The following is a 9,811-nucleotide window of genomic DNA, read 5'->3' as shown; positions in this document are numbered from 1 at the left end:
AAAAGAATAGGAGAAATATGAGGATGAGAAAGTGTGCCGTGAGCCTTTCAGAATTGTTTCTGTCTTCAAGCCACCAACCACCGCAGCTCGGTTTTCCAGGAGACCTCAGTTACTCAAAGAGGTGGTTACTCCTGTACAATAGACCACCACCTGCATAAAAGAGCTGGGGGTGAAGGGAAGCCTGATAAAGTCTCCAAAACACTTTAATCTATTGTGTGTTGAAAAGAACATGGGGGGGGCGCCTGGGTGGCTCAGTCGGCTGGTGTTTGGCTCTTGGTTTGGGCTCAGGTCGTGATCTCAACGTTGGTGGGACTGAGCCCCACATCAGGCTCTGCACCAACAGCGAGGAGCCTGCTTGAGATTCTCTCTCCCTCTCTCTCTCTCTCTCTCTCTCTGCCCCTCCCCCTTCACATGCGCAGGCATGTGCAGGTGGGCACCCACTCTCTCTCGAAATAAATAAATCAGCATTCGAAACGAGGGGCGCCTGGTGGCTCAGTTGGTTCAGTGTCTGACTTTGGCTCAGGTCCCTGTCTCATGGTTCGTGAGTTCGAGGCCCGCGTCGGGCTCTGTGCTGACAGCTCAGAGCCTGGAACCTGCTTTGGATTCTGTGTCTCTCTCTCTCTCTCTGCCCCTCCCCTGCTTATGCTCTCCTCTCTCTCTCTCTCTCTCTCTCTCAAAAATAAACATTACAAAAAAAAAAAAAGAAAGAAAAAATATAGGTATATGTACTCTACAGGACCAAAGCTGAACTACTTTATTTTTTTAGTTTATTTTGCTAGAAATTCATGGGGAGTAGGACAGAAGAGAGTAAGCCATTTGAAGACTTTGTTTCAATGAAGCAGGGATTAATTTGGTCAGCACTTTTCCTATGAAAAAGCACTCTAGGGGCTCCTGGCCGGCTCAGTTGGTGGAGAATGAGACTCTTAATCTTGGGGTTGTGAGTTTGAGCCCCCATGTTGGGTGTAGAGATTGGTTAAAAATAAAATCTTAAAAAAAAAAAAAGGCGCATTCTAGATATATCCAAAATCCAAAACAGCATCAAGGGGGTGTACTTGTATTGCCTGTATTTTAGAACTAGTGTTATATAGTAAAGTGATTAGTAACCTGACATATGGTCAACCCTAAATGTACAGCACCTCAGCATACAGCAGTTTGCATGCTGTATAATTTACCCTGACAGTTTTACACTAGGTATATCTGTATTGCCCGTTACTTCAGATCACCAGGCGACATGCAGCCAGTCAATTCTGAGGAAGGATAAGCCGACCAGAAGACCAGGGGATATTTTTGAAATATTTTTCATTGTGGTATAATTTACATACAGTAAAATGCACACACCTGAAAACGTAGAAAATGGAATCGTGCAGTAATACAGTCTTTGGTGTCTAACTTCTTTTGCTCGTAAATTTTTTAGGGTTTGTGCTATTTATTTAAGTAATGTCTACACCCAACATGGGGCTCAAACTCATGACCCCAAGATCAAGAGTCGCATGGTCTTCCCGCTGAGTCAGCCGGGCACCCCTAAAGGGGTAAGTTTTTGAAATTCATCCATGTAGTTGCATGTATCAGTCATTCCTTCCACTTCCTCACTGAATGGTATTCCATTGTATGAGTAGGTCATTCAAAGCGATGCATGCCGATTGGCCACTCATCACCGAATAGTATTCTATTGTATGACTAGGTCATTTTAATTTATGCATGCCGATGGACCACTTGTGATCAGTCTGAAAACATAAATTGTAAAACACAAGCCAGCCTGTTTATATGACCTATACTTCTTCTCCCAGCGAATTATCAATATTTTGCATGTCTAAGCATTAAAAGGATGTTTAATCTCGGTCATTTGGACTGATAGAAAAAGGCAAAATGAGAGAATTTTTTTTTAAGGAATGAATTCCATAACTTCCAGATTTATACTCGAACTACTAGCTACCCTCAGTGCAAGACAGAGATTTTCTTTCAGGACTACTTTAATGAATCCCCGGGGATTTTAATTAGCACATCAATGACGGCGGGACTACCACGGGGTGCATTTCGGGGAGGGGAGGGCAGGGCTGGCAAACTTTGGCAGTCCACCTCCCTTGCCCTATTCTTCCTTCTCCGGGCTCTTTACCTCATGCCCACCCCCGGGATGACTAGCCCAACTCCAGTCTCGCGTGGCCTTGATCACAGCTGGCTATACCAGATGGAAATGCTTCTAATAAGTTAATTCTAGGGGTTAGATAATGAGGGCTTAAGGGGGTTTTCCCTGCCAGAGGGAATTTCCATTTTTAAAAGGGAACTCTTGGGAAGCAGTGCCCAGCATGTGGAAGGTAATCAATGAATGTTATCTCTATTCCCTTGAAGAACCAAAGTTATGAGACATTAAGATTAGACAGGGGGTAAGAAAGATCTTTCCAGAACCACATGTCATAGCACCTTTGTACTCTACTGACAATGTTGTCTTGGAACTGCTAGCAGCCATCTTGCTGTTGCGTGAGGACAAGTAGAAGAGTGGACAAAGACACAGAGAGGGAGAAATCATCTGACACCTGGGGTCAAACACTTCTTGGACTTCTTTTACTAATGCCCCAGTGATAGCTATGTGAGGTCCCTCGCAAATGGGGAAGAGCAGCATTATGAAATACCTAGGCTGCTTCTCTCCCTAGTATTCCATTCCGGGCCTTCCTCCCATTCCGACAGCAGAGAGGCTGTGTGCACAGTGTGTGTACGTGTGTGTGTATCTGTGTGTGTGTCTGTGCGTGTGGGCGTGTGTACCCTCAGATACGGCTGCCAACGAAAGAAATGCAGATAGAAAAGATACATTGACTTTCAAAAGAAACGTTTGAAGCCAGACTTGGTAGCGTGAGATAAAGAATTTCTGAGTTTCGAAAGCCTGGAGTAGCAGAATCAAAGCAGCTTCCTTAAAGTTTGTACTGGTATCAATAGATTTGAAAAAGATCGCTTCCCAAAGGAGATATCTTTCAAACTGATGGAGGAGGCGGAAGAAAGCTATTTAGACACCGATGGGTGTTCCAAAGAAGGAACCAGACGGGTGAACTCCCTGAAAAGGGTGTGAGATCTGCGAGCTGCCAATGGCTGCGTCACACTCCGTAGCTGGGACTCACAGCAGAGGCAAGTACACTTGCCTCTAAGATGGAGTATACTAAGTACTCTAAGTATACTACCTAAGTACACTACCAGGTAAGCTACCCAAAACGTACTGTACCAGAAAGGCTCAGAGACCAAATTAACATGTGCAAATCACATCATTTATTAAATCAATTTAAAATACCCAGCAAGAAACCAAGGGAAAGGGATGGGATGGTCTAACATATTTAGGAAAGGTGGTGAGCAAGGTGGAGGGAACGATCTTACCATCTGAAGCACGGATTATGCAATGTTCATGGGCACCCCTCTCCCTTACCCCAACCACCTTCTCTGCTGATGGTGTGGCTACAGGGACCAAAGACGAGGTTTGAGCAGAGAGGCCCGAGAGACTGAGATGCCTGGCACCAACACAGACACTTGTTTTATAGGATAGACAGAGGGGTATGTAGTCCTGGCCAGAGCGGTGACTCATCGATTAGCCCGATGAGCAGCAGTGGATTTTATCTGGCAGAGGATATTTGGGGCCAGAAGGGGTGCCACGGCTCTGTTTCTTCTCCACAGTGACACCAAACCTCTCATCACTGGCATACAGGATCCTTCACGATCTGACACAAATTGTATCTTTTTTTTTTTTTAACAGCTTTAGTGAGATGTAATACACATACCATACAATTCACCCACGTAAGTACAGTTCAGTCACTTTTACTACAGTCACAGAGTTGTGTATACGGTACCACAATCAATTACAGAATTGTGAAGGAGACACTGCATCCCCTTAGCCATCACCCCCAATTTTTGTAAACACCACCCGGGACCTAGGCCACCATGAGTCTATTTTCTGCCTCTACAGATTTACCTACTACTCTAGACGTTTCGTGTAAGTGGAATCACACAACAGGTGGCCCTTTGTAACTGGCTTCTTTCACTTAGCGTGATGTTTTCAGGGTACATCTAAGTTCTTGCGCGTGTCAGCACTTTATTTCTTTTTATCGCTGAATAATATTCTGTTGTAAGGATGCACCACATGTCGTTTATCCATTCATCAGTTGATGGACGTTTGGGTTGTTTTTGTGTTGGGGCGATTACACAGAATGCTGCTGTGACCGTGTACACATTTTTGTGTGAATATGTGTTTTCATTTCTCTTGGGCAATTCCTAGGAGGGGAATTGCTGGGTCATAGAGAAATTCTATGTTTAACTCTTTGAGGACCTGCCAGACTGTTTTCCAAGGCAGCTGTAGAATTTTACATTCCTTAATAGCAGTGTATATGCCATTTCCAGTTTCTCCATCTTCTCACCGACCCTTGTCTTTTTCAGGATAGCACTTCTGATGTTGGGTGGTTTCTTATTGTAGTTGTGGTTTGCATTTCCCTAATGGATTAACGATGGTGAGCAGTTTTTATTTGCGTTTTGACCGTTCATATCACTTCTTTGGAGAAATGTCTACTCAGATCCTTGGCCCACCTTTTAATTGGGTTGTTTGTCTTCTCAATAGTGAGCTGCAAGAGTTCGATATGTATAGTTTTGTTACTCTTCCTTTAGCAGCTTATTGTCTGTAAGAAAAAAAAAATTCCTTTTCCTTAGGAATCACTTTCAGAATGGTGTCCTTTAATGCACAAAATTTGGGGTTTTAATGAAGTCCAGGTTAAACTGTGTCTTATTGGTCTTTGTATCCCTAGCACTTAACACAGTGCCTGGCATACAGTAGGTATCAATTTGTATTTGCTGAATGAATGAAAAACTGTAACCAATTCAGTTAATAGGCTATAGCTAAGAGTCTATCACATAATAAAACGAAGGTGGGATATATTAGAACAAAGAGTGCTGGTTATCTTCTGATATTCATACTCCTCTTCTTGGTAACAGAATCTTAATTCACTTTGGGGCACACTGTCATCCAGCGAAAAGACCACACTTCCCACTCCCCCTTGCAGCAGTTGGTCATGTGACTAAGTTCTGACCAATGAGATGAAAAGTGAAAATACTATGCAGAACAGCTAAACAATCTTCCCAGCGGGAAGGGACCACATCCTTTTTAGCCTTTCTTTCATCCTGATGCCTGGAACTAGGATGTGATATCTGGAGCCTCTAACAGCCACTTTGCACAATGAGGAAGAAGCAGCAGAAAGCTGAAAGGTCCCCTCACCTCAGACCAAGCAGCTTATACCATCCTTTGACACGAAAAGCGAATATACTTTTAATTTTTCAGCCACTATTTTTAGAATTTCAAATACTCTGAAACGAATCTAATCCTCACGGATTTATGAGAGCCCGCAGGCTTTCCACCACACCACGAGATTCAAGGCACACAAATGCCTTTGTCAGTATGGCTGAATTTAGCACACTCTTCTTGTCACCTGTTAATGTTCCTTTGGGCATCCCCCAGACTGTGGTCAACGCCAAAGTTTCTCAGTCTTTTGGAGAGCACTGATTTTTTGAAAGAGAGTGGGATGTGGAATCAGAGAGTCTGAGAGTCAGTCCTGGTCTGTCTCCCAATAAACCTTGCTGAGCCTCAATTTCTTTGCTCATCTGGGATCTCTTTAAAGAGCTCAGGTCAGAAAGGAGCTAATTTGAGACATCATTGGTTGTTTCATGGAATCCACAAGAGACATGAGACAACTATGATTTATTAGAACGTGAGCAGGATTATAAATTCCGTGAGGGCAGCTGCTGTCTTTATTGTCTAGAAACTGTAAGCATTAAAGCATTCAGAGGCTGAATGAATGAATAAAGCATGTAAGTTCCATGGCCCCGCACCTCAGAATCAATACTCCCCTGAATGTAACCAAGCCTAAGTATAGACCATTATAGTGAAGTGACCAGTCAGATCTATCTTAGGATCTCCTTAAGCCAGTGACAGGACCACCTCCAAAACCCCTCCCCTCTAGTTATTTGGGGTCCTTGAGCTTTACAATCTAAAAAAAAAGGGCCATTATAGTCAAACATCAAGAATAAATGGCAGGCAATGGATGCAAGTGACAGTCACAATACAGGAAAATAGAAGCAACCTGCATAAAATCTATCTAAATCCCGATTGCTCAGGGAAGATCAAAATTCCCGCCCCCGCCCCCACCCGCCTCTTTTCTTTCGCTTCTTCTCTTCTTGGGGAGAGCACAATGGGGTCGGGGTTGTAAATTCTGAGCCCAGGTCCTGCTTTACCTGCTTGGTTAAGGAAAAGAACTCCTCTCACCCCCAGAGCTCTCAGGAGCTAATTACTGAAAATTGCTGTGAGACACTTTGCAAAATATAACATCCCTATAGTGATTCTAGCAGCTGCCTCAGGAGAGAAGCAGCGTTCTCTCTCCTGACTATTTTTACCTTTTTAAAGGATCAGCTGAAGCTCCATGCAAGTCCTCGTGGAAATTCCCTCTGAAGTCAGTGAACAAGCAAGAAACTAGCTTCTCTGACTTCGGATACTCATTTCAAGAAATAGGTACAGGCCTCAAGCCCCGCATATCAAAGAACAGCGTCGCTGTTCTTTAAAAATTTCAGGAAACAGATTTTGCAGAGGAGGCAAATCCAACATGTGTGAAAAGATTTGAAGCCAAAAGCATGAGAAGATAGGGAAAGAAGGAAAGACTATGGCACTCCTTCCCCTGGCAAGGCATTGTCTTTCTTTCTTCCTTCCTTCCTTTCTCTCTCTCTTTTTAAATTTTTTCTTAATGTTTATTTATTTACTTATTAAAAAAAAATTTTTTTTATGTTTATTTATTCTTGAGAGAGACAGAGATGAGTGGGTTGGGGCAGAGAGAGAGGGAGACACAGAATCTGAAGCAGGCTCCAGGCTCCGAGCTGTCAGCACAGAGCCCCATGCGGGGCTTGAACTCATGAGCTGTGAGATGGTGACCTGAGCCAAAGTCGGACGCTGAACCGACTGAGCCACCCAGGTGCCCCAATGTTTATTTATTTTTGAGAGAGAGAGAGAGAGAGCGTAAAGGAGGGGCAGAGAGAGAGGAAGATAGGATTCGAAGCAGGCTCCAGGCGCTGACCTGTCAGCACGGAGGCGGGACTCGAACCCAGGAACCGAGACTCAAGACCTGAGTCGAAATTGGACGTTTAGGCTTAACCGACTGAGCCACCCAGGCGCCCTAGGGCATTTTCTAACCTAGCCAGGGTGCTTGCTCATCCTGGCGGCCTCAGGGGAAACTCTCATCCTCAGCATGAGAATTCACCAATCCCACCCATCAATTACTTTGCTTTCCTGGTCTTCTGCCGATCTCCATTACGGTAGCAACAAGCAAAGTAACGAAGTGCTGACACACGCCCCAACACGGATGAACCTTGAAAACATCATGCCATGTGAATGAAACCAGTACAAGCCACATATTGTGTGATTCCGTTTATATACATAGACTATAGAAATAAAAAGTCGCTTTGTGATTACTCAAGGCTGAGGTGAGGGGGAGGAGACGAGGGACCACGGCCAAAGGACATGAAATAATGAAGTAATGAAGGACATGAAGCAAATAAAAATAATCTAAGACTGACTACGGTGATGGTTGCCCAACTCGGAATATCCACGAGGCACCGAATTGTACCCTTTAGATGAACGAGTTGTGTGTGTGAATTATGTATCTCAATAAAGCTGTTACCAAAAAAAAAAAAAAAAAAAAGCAAACAAAAAAAAACCCCACCAGCACAACAAATCCTTTATGGCTAATTGCTTTATGCTTTAGGCAAAAATGTATGTAATTCTTATTGCAACTCCATTCCAGAAAGGACACTCTGGGCACTAGCTGGGCAAATGAATATATTTAACCCATGCATGTTAATAGAGAATTGCCCGGCGGGTACCCCCGGAGGACACGAGGTTTTTAGCTGTTGGTAAGAGCGTGCAATAATAATTACTTTTTAAAAGGTTTCACAGTCAAAGAAATTTGGGGATGACGGAGTTAAACAAAATTAAACAGGATCTTTACTGTTGAAGTGCTCAGAGTTTTAATAGGCAGACAGGCATTGTGAATCTCTAAGAAGGAAACAAGAGCGTGCATGGCTTACCAAGCTGGTTTAATCTTGAGACCTTTCGTCACAGAGCATCGCACAGAGTCAATCTTCTATGACATTACGCTGGTACGTGCTGGAATAAGTCTCTAATCTCGGCAGGAAACTCCGGAAACAAATGTTATCATGCAGAAATTAATATAGGCCTTCACACAGCTGAAATATTTTCAAGCACATGTCTGCATCGGTTTCTTAGAATTCGATCGCACACATTGTTTCTGCTTTCTAAATCATTTTCATTCCACCTTCAATATTTATGAACACAGCCAGCGTGGTTTAGAGTGAAAATTCACTTCTTTGCTCCATAAGCAACCCTCTGGTATAGTTCCACTCGCTTCTGTGAAATGGAATTTGTCTTCTTTTCCTCCTGAAATAGAAAGGCACTCTGAGAACATATAAAATTCCTCAGTAATCCTTCTGTCCCTGAACCATAGATCAAATCATTCTCTCAGAATTCCACTTACAGCATTTCTCAGCAAAGATGTATTGGCAGGCTAACTGGGAGAGGTTTCAAATTACTCAGACTTTATTAATTTTACAAAATATGCTTTGAAGTACTATGAGAATAATTAAAAGTAAACGGCACATTTGAAATTAGCAAATGTGGGGGGGGCGCGGGGATGGCTCTTTCCTTTCTCCCCTGTTCTCCACTTACAGAGCTACAGAAAACCCGGTCATCCACGTTGCATCCTTCCCCAGTCACCGCTTGGGTTCCGCTGCCCAGACTTAGTTAGAAATCACAACTCAAGAGGGAAGGGAAGGACTCTAACAATTGCTGAGCATAAGCACGGTCTTGTGCAGTATCTTACTTAACTCTCAAATCAGCCATAAGAGATCCTCTCTCCCCGGTTTTACAGGTGAGGAAACTGAGGCCCAGAGACATTACGAAGCCAACCCGAGATTCTCAGAATATTCTGATACAGCCATTTAACTCTGAGGTTTCTGGATTCAAAATGTCTGACGACTTTTTCCACCCATAGTCAACTGGGAGAAGTTAGAAAGGCTTGCTGGGGAGAGACTGTGAAGGTCCCTGGACAATAGATACGTTTATGCTTTACCCTGCAGGCAGTATGATTGTTACTTACTATCTTAGCCAGATCCTTCCAGATTCACACTCTGCTTAGGCAAATAGATGAGCCATCTCTGCATCTCCTAAAAAAAAGTTCCTGAGTAGGTCTAACCCTCAAAATAAGACCAAATAATCACATTAAACATCAAATAACTTACTTGCTGTTTTTTAAGCCAGTTTTACAGATGTTCACTGTGCAGTTAGACCAGGATCTTTTCACAAGAGGTCAATGTCAGTCATTCACAAAGGATACAAATAAACCAATTTCCTAATTCGATGTCTGTACCTATAGCCTTTACACTGGAACAGAAAACAGTATGACAGAAAGTTCTAAGTCCAATTTTATGTACTCATTTATTAATGTCTCCAACACACATTAATTCAGCACCTACTATGTGTGAGGCATCATGCCAGGAGCTGAACTCAATGAGTAAAATGGCAGATCCTTATCTTTATAGAGTTTACAGCTAGATGCTAAGCATCCAGGCAAATACAGTGCAAAAGGATAAAGGATACAATACAAGGATACAAAGAGAATACAGAGGGATATAGGAGCACATAACCTAGACCTAGGGTTGGGGAGGTTTCCTGGGGAGGTGGCGTGCAGGCTGAAGGAGCTGTGGACTACCATATGGATTCTAATCCTGGCTT

At 43.3% G+C, this 9,811-nt stretch overlaps 1 long non-coding RNA gene across 1 annotated transcript; it reads right to left on the bottom strand.

Moving 5' to 3' along the window:
- Positions 1 to 3,229: 3,229 nt before the first annotated feature.
- On the bottom strand, positions 3,230 to 8,562 carry LOC122486456. Its single transcript, XR_006298164.1, has 2 exons — positions 8,089 to 8,562; positions 3,230 to 4,643 (listed from the first exon to the last, which is right to left on the bottom strand). It is a non-coding gene; the product is annotated as an uncharacterized LOC122486456 (long non-coding RNA).
- Positions 8,563 to 9,811: the final 1,249 nt, after the last annotated feature.

The sequence above is a fragment of the Prionailurus bengalensis genome, chromosome A2 (assembly GCF_016509475.1).
Source record: "Prionailurus bengalensis isolate Pbe53 chromosome A2, Fcat_Pben_1.1_paternal_pri, whole genome shotgun sequence".
Taxonomy (NCBI): Eukaryota; Metazoa; Chordata; class Mammalia; order Carnivora; family Felidae; genus Prionailurus; species Prionailurus bengalensis.
The sequence above is the reverse complement of the archived record's forward strand: the minus strand, read 5'-3'. Positions and strand labels throughout refer to the sequence as shown.